Genomic DNA, 13,291 nt, shown 5'->3' on the forward strand with positions numbered 1-13,291 from the left:
TTAGGATACTGGAGAGGGAAAATGCAGTGGCTGCTGGAGATGGCAACACAGAGCGATGAAGAAGGGTTTTCTTTTGCAGGTCCCTGCTGAAGTACCTGACAGTATCACTAATCTTGAATAACAAAAAAACCAGTCCTGCAGATGGAAAGCCCATTCTGCAGGAAGTGCTGATGAAGTCTCTTCATGTGGGAAGAAGTGGTGAAAATACCAGAAAAATTTGGCTTTCTAACTGGCCCTTCTGTTTTTGAGTGCTCAAGCTTCACACTACTTTGTCATAGCATGAGTAACAGGGCTTTTTTCTTTTTTTCCTAATTAGAGTTATTTGACTGATTTTCTTCTAAATTGCTACTAGTGTGGGAAGACAGAAAATTCAGAGAAATAAAAGATTTGTTTTTCCTGGGTAGAGAGAATTCTATCTACTTTTATAGATAGAAAACTCCCAACTTGTTGGTACTGATATATTTTGCTGACATAGGTTCAGACCAAGTCATAAGCTCTGCTTCAAAACCTCAAATAATCTCTTTCAAAGCCTCAGAGAATAGAAGGAGATGGGAAAATTATGGCTCTATCTGTTTTATATCCTTTTGATTACAACACACCCTTTCTTAGTGTCAGTCTAGCTTGGGCTTCAGTCCCGTAATGACTTCCATTTTGATAAGTATCCTGTGTCTGTATGAAGCCCATACACATATTTCCTTTGACATTTGTTCTGCTCATTATGTCATTTATTTTTTTATACTTTATTAGTAATTAGTAACTCATTAGAATTTATTGTCGAATTTGCAGAAAGGGTGTAACTCACTTGAAAATTGTTCAGAGTGTTTTACGACAAACACAGCCTATCTTCTAGGGAGCCACAAGCACGTACAGTGCAGTGAAGGTGAGAACAAAGCACTCATGATAGAACTCACACAGAAATAAAGTTAAGTAATCATAAGGGCTTGCAAGTTTAGTTGATATGAAGGCATATCAGTATGTTACTTGCCAAAATTACTTTTCTTTCATTATTCCCAGAAAGTAAATGTTGGTTAGGGAATTTGTTATTGGTTAAGATGATTTTTGTCTTTAAATTGTGCATTTCAAGTGTAGTTGATTTGAACGGACAGGAAGCCATGTGACAGCAATGGCATGAACTTAGTTTTATTGAAAGCCTAGGCAGTAGTACCAAAGATGAATGGTCTGAAGGCGTGATGCAAAACCCAATAGAGTATGTGGAAAGACAGGTACTGGTTTCACTAAACATGAAAATATATAATTTTCTTCTCTTACCTAAGAACCTCCCTGGTTGGGCTCAAAGCATGCAGGAGGAGCAATGTAGCAGAAATTTATACTACTTAATGCAGTATGTTTTAAATGGACAAAGAGCGATTCTCATCCTAGAGCTACTAAGATGGTGCTTTACGTAAGTTTTAACTCCGCATTCAAATAAAACAATTGGGAAAAAAAAACCAAACCCAAACCTCTTCTGCTTGAGATTTTATTTTTTTTCTTCTGCTGCTAAGGAGAAATCTATTACACTTAGATAATACATTTAGTCAAATTCAACAAAACTTCAGCTTCTGCTAACATCAGAATATACTGAAACCTAAAAGGCATCAGAAAAAGCTCAAAGAATGAAATTAAGTACTGAATATTGGCTCAAACACTCCAAGACTGAACAGTTTAAATAGTGGACTTGGACTTCAGATACCTGATTATGTTCTCAGCAGCAACTGGCTCCTGTTTCCATTTCTTGTGCACTACAAGCACCTTGTTAGGTAACAATGCAATATCCTACCCAATGGATTAGTCAATCAACCAGCCGTCTGCTTAAGTAATGGAAAAAAGGCAAACATGTCTTCATGTTCTGATGCCAGATTTTACGCTAAAGCTACCAAGATGCAGTAGCACACCTTTTTTTTGTAGATAGCACACAAGTTCTGTATCTATGTTCAATTGCAGATTCCATTCAATAGGTTACTCTACTGTAGCATCTATTAAATGAGACTCATTAAAAGAATAAGTCTTCAGCTGCCTGAATCCCCTGGATAACCTGTCTTTAAAGCCTGTGAAGGAAGTAACCGAGATAAGTAGTGTTAGGGCACAGTCAAAACACATAGTGACTAATTATGCTGTAAGCAAGGGACAATCTGGACTAAGATCCCTTCTTCTGGGGTCAGCAGAGGCTTGAGAGTTTGTATGACCTCTTCTGTCAGTGTGGAGTAAGAAAAAACTACTCATTGCAGAAAATCTCCTTCCTCTCAGACAACAAAAACCAATGTTTTTTTTTCTCTGCAATTTACTTCCCTCTCAGCCCCATACCATGACCATGTAATCTCTCACTTCAAGGGCTGACTATAGTGGTCAGCAATTCCACCGCTTCCTTTGCAGTAACAAGAAACACTTCTTCACGAAGTCTTGATGGAAATTTCTACTTTTCACTGGTTCTGAATGCAGTCAGAACCAGTAAGACAGAATATTCAATCAGGAGACGGACTATGTGTCTTTTCTATGACAATATAAATGAACCATTTGTTACTTTACTGGATTGTGTGATTTACTAAAGCTTATTAAAATATATTTCCTGGTTTTCTGTAATACTTGTATATCTCCAGCAAATGGAATTGCAGTTGGATTGATGAGTGATTTTATTCATTCCAATTGCATTGGTGCAGTAGAAATTGCTCACAAAAGAGCTAAGTCTAGAATTCTGACTTGTAAAGCACGTAATTTTCTTTCACAAGTCTTTCTCGCCATTATATCAAGCAGAACCAGATTTTAGTGGCAAGATCAAATGCAAGCTAAGGTTGGATCTGCCACATAGAACAGAGAGAATGATACTTTTGTAGAAGGATGCAGATACTTATTTCCACTGAAAAAGCTTACAGACTTCTGAATAGCGGTTGTTGATAAATATTCTTTATGGACCACTAGCAGGTTGCTGTGGAGTTTGTGAAATTTCTGAAAGCAGGCTGAGGCCAGAGACTTTGACATGGGAACTGCGTAGTCATTGCAAGTTTGGTGAGAGTTCAGCGCTGTTCTTGAGTCCCTCAGCCTCTTGGCTCACCTCTTCAGCGTACTGCTCACAAGTGAGCATTTTATCATAGCAAAATACTCTCAGCGAGTTCTGTGTTCAAGATGCACTTGGAGCAGTGAGCATGCTTTCATTTTTTTGATTCCTTGGTTCTGCATCTGGTAAGACCCTTAATGAATTTTAGACAGATATTAAGGCTGATGTTTCTTATTCCCCGCATCAACAGGCAAAAAAATTCTACTCTGAAAGCCAAGGATTATGAAGGTTTGAAGTTGTGTTAGCCATCTAGGCAAGATGCAACTGCAAGAGAGGCTGTACAGCTGTTCCCCCTTCTTCTTCCTCAGTGATAGGATGGGTAGTGCAATTGTGGCAGACAATGTTACCCTTGATCTGTGTCTCCAGCACCAATACTGTGTGGAAAAATCAACAATAAGCAGCCTAGGGAGAATAGGGGGACTTAGTATTTCATCCAAAGCCCCTTTTGCTCAACCCGCTTATCAAGAGAATTTGCAACACCTTCTGTGCTTTGACACAAAGAGAAAGAATTTCAGGACTAAATTTGAGATGATCATAGGTTGTTTTATTTTCTTTCTGTATTTGTTTAATTTCCAGCCCCAAATACCAACAAAAAAACAAGGTGCAATTTTGTCCCCTGAAATATACCTGCCAGAGCACACAGGGTTAACAAGGGCTAAAGGTGAGGGATTTACCATAGGCACTGACTTGGTATTTATATGTCTTCTGTGAATGCAAGGGAAGTGTTACATCAGAAAGCAGCCCTACTGAAATGATAATATGCTCATTCATTTACTATGTTGGTCTAAGGTAACCACAAAGACCTAGAGTTTGTACAGTGCCAGGTACTCCAAGCAGCATGGTAAGATAACGTTACCTGGCTCAAGTCCCAGAGAATGACTTCTCTTGGAGTCAGACTGACCAAGCCTTTATTATATTACAAGTTACTTAATTTCTTACTCTGTACCAATTTAATCTCATTGAAGAAATCCAGCTGGGAACTGTATTTAAATCTCAGATTTAAAAATCCAGTAGGAATTAGCTAAACATTCTTTTATTTCTTTTTAAACCTCCATCTTTGAAACTCCTGGTTGTGTGGAGTACTGTGGTACAGTACCAGCTTCAGACCTACATGCAACCCGTGGAACAATACACTATGAGATGAGTATCACTTTTAATCCAGTCCCAGGTTAGTACTCTCTCCCATGAGTGCAGGCACTTAAACATCTGGTTTACTTTTGGATGAGCATCAAACTCTTCTACAAATCTATCCCAACTCCCCCACATCCCCAGCAGAGTTCAAGAGTGCAGCCATGCAGCCTTTGTCAAATATGATCCTTGAAGCAACCTCTCCTCCCAGCCTGGGGACTGCGCAGGAATCCCCTTGCAAGGGAGTCCTCCCAGTCTATGCTCAAAGAAGAAAACGGTTGCCATAGTAACTAGTTCTCTACCTGCACTGAATTGGCTCTCTCTTCCCTCAGTCTTCTCTGGTTTTATTAGCTGTGGGCAAGCAGCAGCTCGTCAGGTCAGGGCTGCGCTTGGTTCTGTGGGCTGGAGGAGTGTGTGGAAGGCGTGGGGGGGGAATTCCTCACCCATCAGGTGGCCCTTGCTTGCTCACTTTACCTACTGGAGGATGTCCTGAGTGAGGGTTACAACTGTTGCCATTTTGTGACAGAGCCACCCAAGCCACAGAGTAACAGGCTCTTTGCTTCCCCGTCTTGGTCCTGGCTTGTGGCAGAGCCCTACTGCTATCTTGTCTGACAGCAGGCTTGCCACTGGTCTGTAGGCTCACTTGCATGTCCTTGCAGCCTCACTGGGATAGATTTCAGCCTGCTAGTGGAAAAAGAAACTTGACGCAGTCTCTTTTCTGTGATAGCACGTTTTTGCAACTCTACCTAGGGTTGAAAGTGACCACAATAATCACTGAATTGTTGCTTCATTTCCAATGTCTATTGTGGACTTGGACTAAGAGCTTTCTGCACTATGAATTCCCCTGTGGAAGTATATAGCTGGAAGCCAAAGAAACCGCTCTAAGAAGAACATGCCACAGACACCTCTAGCTGTTTTAAGTATGCGACGCAGGCAAATTGTCTGCACAAGCTGAGACATGTTCTCCTGACATCAAGTGGACTAGCAGGAGGTGCATATGATGTGGTGACCAGGGAGGGGGGAAAAAAAAGCCATAGAATTAATTACCATGGATGCAATAATGCTCACTAATGAAAGGCTGCAGAGAATCATGTAGGACAAAGCTGGTAATGCACCATAGCAAAGCATCAGGCACTGTCACTGCTTGTGTTAAATCATCAGAGCATGTATGCTGTGAAGACCCCAGGAGCATTCACTGGACACTTGTAAGGACAAAGCACGAGCAAGAAGAATTAGAAGACTTCCTTCTTATGTTCACGTAGCTGTCATTATTTACATGATAGTAAATGCTCTGTATTTAAATAGAACACAGTAAAAAGATCCAGGAGCACACCCAAATCAATATGTTGCTTTAACAACAGCCAGTAGTAAAATAAAAAACATTTCTAAATCAATTCTAAAACATTTCAAAATCAATTATTGACCCAAATAATGAGGTAGATCACAGACTAAGCTTAAAAATTACTTGGACTTCTAAAATACATCTTTTTTTCCTCCTCTTTGGCTCATTATGCAATAATCTGCTATGCTAAGCATGCATAGCAATGGACTAATACCAAGCTGAAATAACTGATTTGTGATGGAACTTGCAACTCCAGTATTGCTGGTTATTCAAGCATGCTGCAGTTTTTTCATGTTAGGATGTAAAGGGGTGGGTTACAGATATGGGTTCCAGACACTGTAGTTTTGACTTGGGCCCTGACTGTGCTTAAGTAATTGGCATAGTTTTTATGGCATCCTGACAGAGTTTATCATTTAAGCCAAAGAATGGTTTCTAGCTGGTTATTTCCTGATGGGCTGTTAAACCTCTATCATGGGCACAGTCGGAGTAAGGAGGTGGCAGACAGAAACTTCCGTATCTCTGGGGAGCCAAGCTTGCAGCGATGGCAGTGATGTGACTCTGCTGGCACAGCCTGAGGCAAGATATGTGTTCTAAGCAATAGCTTCAGCTATTCACCTCCCTCAGACATATTTGTTCCTTCCCAGTGATAACAGCTAGCAGCCTGAGGTTAAAGAAAGGTCATTAAGTTTGAAAATGTTTCCAAATATGCAGCACTATGATTATTCACCAGGAACTGCCTGCCGAAGAAGTGCTCACTGGACTTAGGGCATACATATGCTGAATGAAGGGCAGACAGGGTAAATAACAGGAGGATCAGCAGAGTAAAGAAGTTAAAGCATCTCAGAAGCTGTGTGCCTCTTACACACACACATACACATTGATTTTCAAGTGTTCTAGTCTGAGACCTAAAAGAAACTGTAGGTCTTGTCTGTTTTATGTAGACACTGAGGATTTCTTAGCCCATCTAAGCCCAAGAGTTTTAAGTCATCATTTCCATTTATATGAGAAAACACACTGTGCTGATTTATTTTATATAGAAAGAAAACAAAAAAATCTTCCAAAAGATCAAATAGCATTTGCAAAGTCAATCCTTTGCCGTAGTATCTTTGACTAAACAATATCTGGTTGTTGTACAGGTAGACTTTCAACATTTTTTATTTAGACTTTCAATAATCTTTTTATTGCCATGTTGGCATGAAATAAGTGGAGTGGAACTCCACTTATAAGGTTTTCTGTGAAACACTCCACATCATCCAGACAAACAGTCTTCACTCAGAAACAATCACTGATAATGCCCAAAAGGTGAGGGTAACTTTATATACAGCCAAAGTGCCTTTGTAATATACCTAAACTTCAAAGCTGTGGACTGGTTTTTGACCCCAAAATTAAACTCACTGTTAATTGTTATGGCAATAGTGTTGCACACTACAGAGTTTTTTTACTGTGTCATTTTGTGATTAACTAATCTAATCCTACTTTGTTCTCATTTTGACACAAGAATAACAAAATTACTCAGGACAACTAGAAAATGGTCACCAAGCAATTAATCCAGATTAGAAATCCTCTGAAAACAGAATGAAGCTCATTGCCTCTTTAACCAAAGCACATTGTTCTCCATTACAGGTATTTAATAGGTTTATGAATTAAACACGATATGCTATCATTAACTTCTTTCCATTCACATGATAACTTGTGCCAGCTGAATTTACAAATCTGGTTTGTTATGTATTAACCAGTCATCTGGGAATCCAGTTGAGTAACACAGTGGTTGTTGCAATATCAAGACTCCCATATAAATCATGACTGAGTCCCAAGTAAATATTGGTTCAAATATTGATTTGCATGAGAGATACGACTGCAGTTTAAGAGGTTGCAGGTGCTGGCTGAACTATTCTAGAGAGTACCACTCCCTCTGTGTTCCTTTGAGATTCACATCAAGGTGAAACTTTGAAATCCCAGGAGAAGAGTATTTCCCTTCACTTTTGACACTGACACTATTTTTGATGCTCTAAAATCAAAGGTACCACATTGTGTATAAGTATTAAGTTATTTTGTTATTTACACTCCAGACAGTTGTAACATCTGGGAAGAGGGGAGTAAGACGCAAGAACTTATTTTTATGATGCACTGGAATTAGGAGGAGAAGGGGACATGCAGACTTTTTCCTCACATATAGATGCTGCAATAACTGCTACCCAAAAATCCAGAGGAAGGAATTTGAGGTGAAGGAAACATCTGATGACAAAATGGAAAGCTGTCTATATTCCACACTTCAAAAAATAGGAGTTTCTGAGTAGCTGAAGGAAGCTCAAGGGAAAAGGACAGCTCGTTTGTCTTTACACTAACAAAAGGTATTGTGAGCCACATTTACACTAGCAGTCTGTTCTTCTGTTGCAATAGATATCTCCTTAGCTTAGCCTTGAATCCCACTTGTTCTTGAGTAGACAAATACAGATCCTTCTGGATACATTTCACAGTTACAGATCTAAAGAAGAATGAGTTTCCCCAAAATCTCCTGGGCACTTCAGTCCTAGCAAGTCCTAAACCAGCAACTGTAGAGAAGAGCATGTATGCTTCATTCCAACAAGTCTGAATAAGTGGACTGTGAATAAAACAAGCCAGCTGCTCTTGTAGATGCTCACTTTTAAAAGTGGCTCTGTAATTTCTATATTCACTAAGCAATTTGTTAACAAAAAAGTTTACATCATAGAAATGAAGTTCCTGTTTTGAGCAATTTAAGATAAGTATATTTACATCAAAAAGGCTCAAACTTTTAAACGCAGGAAGCCTGGCATAATTTTATCTCTTAGATTAGCTCATTGCTTTTCTTTTTTTAAAGGCAAGGAAAACCTACGCATCATCTTAGCTTTCAGAATAACACTGTTTTCTTAATTCTTAATTTCCTTAATTTCTTCTTGTAAGAGGAGTGCTTGGAATCAAAGCTTAGAGCATCACAGCACATGAGACATGACATAAATTGTAACAGTTTGGAAGAAAATAGCCAATACCTAATTAGTCACTGAATTCAGAGTAGTTAAAAACATAGAATATCCTGAGCTGGAAGGGACCCATGACTTCTGACTGCACACAGGTCAACCTGAAAGTTAAATCATATATCTAAGAGCATTGTCCAAATGATTTTTGAACACTGACAGGCATTGTGTCATGACCACTTCCCCGAGAAGCTTATTCCCGTGCTTGATCACCCCCTCAGTGAAGAACTTTCTCCTAAAATCCGATTAGCCCAACAAAATATTCTCCAAGAGACATCTTTACTATGATATATGTTTGCCACAACACCATAGCACATGCAGAAAATCACTGTTCTTTGAGCTGCTCTCTGCACAGACTGTCCTTGCCGTGGACACATCCCACGCATGCACAACTGAATACTTCTGGCCTACAGTATCCTCTGTGGTTGAGCCTCCCTATGCTCTGTGGAATGAAGGACAGAGTGAATTCAGTTATCTCTCTGTTCCTTCTAATTGCAAATAGCTGTGAGACAAAATCCCCACTTTTATCATTCCTCAGCACATTGTGCAATTTTAAACCCTTTCCTTACATATGTAGTTAGCTAGCATATTGCTCGGAATTGTGCAAGAAATTCTTTTGTCGACTGGTTGACAAACTAGTTAGCATTAAGGACCTTTATGCTATTGCAATCTAGCTGCTGTGGCTGAAACAAACTTCTGTTGGTTCCCAACTCGTCTCTAGCCATACTTTTTTCCCTATCTGCCACAGGAATTCAGTTTGCCAGTCTTCTTCAAAACAAGCCTCCTTTTTGGAATGGGATTTGGGCAGATGGAGATCTGCCTCAACTTCTCTGCAGTCTCTGACATGGGCCTGGCAAATCTACCCACCCTGAAAGAGTACAGGACCTTCAGCAACACATTTGACCTCTCTGATGTAACTTCCAGTGGGATGTCAGCGATCCCAGCTATGCACCTGTGGAAGCATGGCATGCCTTACAGTCAGTCATCAGATAATGCACACAGTGATGCATCACTGCATCTGGGCAGGAGGATGAGAGCAGCCATAGTACTCATTCTTCTACATATTACTGTGGGATCTGCACCACAGCTGCCTGGGAAAGCTTGTGCCAACAGCAAATTAAGCAGCAGCAGCAAATACCAGCTTAGGGAACCAGGGCTGCGTGGTACCCAGCAGAACAACAGCTACTTCAGATATATACTGAACTGACTAATTTAGGAACTAACTTCGAGAAGTGGTGCTCTGGACCCAATGAGCACATTTCCTGCTCAGAAAAAAGATCTCAGCCCCTTTGCAGTTCTCCGTGCAGCACTGGAGCAGAGAAAGTATTGTAAGCAAGGTGGGATCAATTATGGCGTAATTCCCTCTCAGCTTCTCTGCTGCTGGGTTCAGGGAAAGGGGGGCAATTTTGTAAGAGTGTCACAGCCATTGCTATATTTAAAAGGTTTTCTTTCCAGCTTCTAAATGATAACATAAAAGAGTGAAGACGTGTGCTTTCTGGGATGCTTGAGATGGAAAAGTATCAAAATATTTCTCTATCTCAGCAACTGGCTCTGCTATGAGAAATAATTCTAGCTCATCAGTCTTGTAAAAAAATCATTATTGTGATTACAGGTCTGCACATTAACAGAAAAATAACTTAATTCTGACTCCAAGCACAATCTCTGTAAGATTAGTCATGCTCAGGTCTTGAAGAGATTGTCTTACAGAGCATTCAAACAAGAATAAGCTGTTCCAAGCACAAGTAGTTAATTTGTTTTCTTACTTCTGTATCATAGATTTTGCCAGAAATTGTTTTGCCAGGCTTTTTGAAACCAAGCAAGAAACTAGTGAACAAGAAATCTTTTCCTTGGGGAATGGATGAAAAGGCCTTTGCAAGAGGTTTCCTTCTTCCACTTGTGCCTGCTAAGGCTATGGCTGTCAAGGCTATGGCTGCCAAAGCTATTGCTAGAAAAGGTTTTGATTCAAGGACAGATAACTTGCTTAGCACACTGACAAAGTGTGCAGAATCTTGGTAAAATTCTCTCCATACAGATGTTTTGAAGTGTGCAGCTATCCTCTTGTCTTGTGACTGACCATTCTCCTCCTGGAGGTCCTCTACTGAGGGCCTGACTGACAAAAACACAGCCATATAGCGTGTTAACAGAAGAGCAGAGCCAGGCCATCTCTTCCCTGTTACTAGCCTGTTTGGCTTGGGACTCTGTATTTGCCCATAGAGGACACCAGTGTCTCTGTACCTGCTTCGCAGCTGGTGCTCCCTGGCACAGCTCCAGTGGTCTTGTTATCCCAAGGAGGTGGGATGCAGAGGCTCAGCAATGATGACCCCTGCCTGGGTCAGGCCGTTCTGGCACTTGTGTATGACCAGTCCGTCAGCATGGCAGTGCAGCCCAAGGGATGCTGCCAATGGTGCCTCTTTCTGCCCTTCAGAATCCTTCCTCATGGCTGCATTGCCAACTGTCACAGAAAGCTGCCGCTCAGTTAAAGTTCAAACCAAATTTGTAGCCAAAAAACCAGCTCCTGCTCCCTTCCAGCCCTTTCGAATGACTTCAAAACAAACAGAGTGACCTCAAAAACCCAAAAATAGAAGTGCTATTCAATCACCGCCTGCATTCCTAGAAAAATCTCATTTCCATCGTTTGCACCTACTGGCAAGCCCTAGAGGCTTTCTATCAGTGTCCAGAAAGATGTGAAGTGCCCACATAAAAATCAGTCCATGCATTTTCCCAGATCTGGCCCTTATGGGTGCTTTTTGGTCTTTTTGTTTCTGTTCCTTGGTTTCAAACTTCACAACTTGTTTGTGGTAGGGCTGCCTTGAAAAGACAGGAGACCCATGCACATGCAGAGGAAGAAAAAGTAAGAACTGCTAGAGGCAGGTACAAGCAGCTGTAAAAAACCTGCCATGTCTTAACAGCAAAAGCGAGATAGAAGAGAAGGGACATGTTGCTGGTTTGTACTGGGAGGGCATGAGAGCATGAAGAGGGAAGGAGGCATGTTCTTAGACAGTGGCCAAGATTAGGTTGACCAGGTTGTTTGGGGTAGGATGAAGGTCTCTGTGTCCCCTTGTCTCCCCAGGAAAGATCTAGGAAAGTATCAGAGCATCAGCACAAAGATTCAGCACACATGCTGCAAAGGCAGATGGGATGGTATTTTCTGGCTTAGCCTAACTGTTGGTTTTGGCTGATAACCAGTGAAGATAAAGTTTTACTGTTATTACCAAACTGTTACAAGATTCCCAAACTGTTCTAAGTTTGAAATACCTGTGTCCATTGGATTAGTTCTTGTTACTTCTGGGCAGATAAAAGGACTGGCAAGAAATTACCACATTTGAGAGACCAGTGTGAAGGACAACCCTGCCACTAGGCAGAGAGTAACATGGTAGAGAATCTAATAGATCGCTCCTCTCCTTTTCTTTTAGTCTGTGCAAAAATGATAACGCCTGCCTTATCTGCAAACTAACAATACCTCTGCAGCAGCATAGGAAAGTTAAACAAACTTTAAGTTAAGGGGATGTAGCCATTACCCCTACGCATTAAGGCTATAGACCACATATTTTTCTAGGAAAAAAAAAAACAAACCCTGCAAAGGAACAGGTTTTGAGGTATTACTGACCTAAAACTACAGTGCTTTAGTCCATCCCCCTGTTCCCCCAAGGTCCTGATCACAGGCTGGCAAAGTCATAAATTTGGCATTTTTTGTCTTTAAATGAGAATGTAGCCTCCATCAAGAGCAGATAATGCTCCAACAGTGGATTTCATCCATATCACAACAAAAATAATAAAGAAAACCTTGGCATCAAGCTAGTCATCAACAGACAGGCACCACCTGGTGACTGAACCAATGTGCCCCCAGGAACTGTACTGCTGCAGAAGGTTTGTTCCATAGGGGAGAGAAGGAAAGAGGCAAACTGGGAAATTTCTGCTCTTTTTTCTGCTTTCACAGTCAAGCAGTTTGCAAATGATTGGTAAATTCTCTTAAGGCACTTGTAAAGAAAAGATAAAAATGTACTGCGGAGCATGTATTTTCCTTGCTGGGTCTGCATTAACTCTGAATAACTGCGTCATGCTAAGCAGAATAGGATCCCTCTGCTTATAGAAAGTTTTTGTGCTACTAGCTACTGAAATCCCAGACAAAATACTTTGCATGGAGTGTGTGGTACTTGTATGATTCTCCTTCCATGCTACATCAATTTAATTAGAATATTACAGACTTCTGGGCAGGGCTTTGTTTGTTCAGAGATGTATTTTGTTAATGTTCTTTCTTAGCTTTTCTTTCAGTTAAGGTGTGTTCTTCCACACCCACCCTTTGGCCTTGAGAAGGCCAGTCCCTTAACAAACCCCTCCATGCTCTGTTTGTTTTAGTAATTCTTACCCAAGGTCTTTATCTTAGAATCCTGTTTGTGCAGCTTTGGACAAGATTCAGTACTTGGTGGAGAGGGTGAGTGAGGTGGGAAGGATTTCTTAGTGCCTTTATACTTAATGTTATCTTACCTGTGACTATTACGTAGATGATTTACAAGCTTGTTGACACTGAGATGGTGTGAATCTCTGCCTCTTACAGTAGGTGTAAACACAACTTGACATAGCAGCTATAGGAGGCGTAAGGGCTACGGAGAGCTACTGTTTCTGTACGATGCACAAGGCACCTCGGTAACCTCAGGAAAGAACACGGTGGTGGACAGCCCAGTGCAAGTCCTTCCACCTGCTTCTGGCAGGTCTGTTCACAACAGCAACACACTAAAATCACGTCTGCTTTCTCTTGCAGTTGCAGCTGCGAGTTCACAG

The sequence above is a fragment of the Psittacula echo genome (assembly GCF_963264785.1).
Source record: "Psittacula echo genome assembly, chromosome: 5".
In the NCBI taxonomy this organism is placed as follows: domain Eukaryota; kingdom Metazoa; phylum Chordata; class Aves; order Psittaciformes; family Psittacidae; genus Psittacula; species Psittacula echo.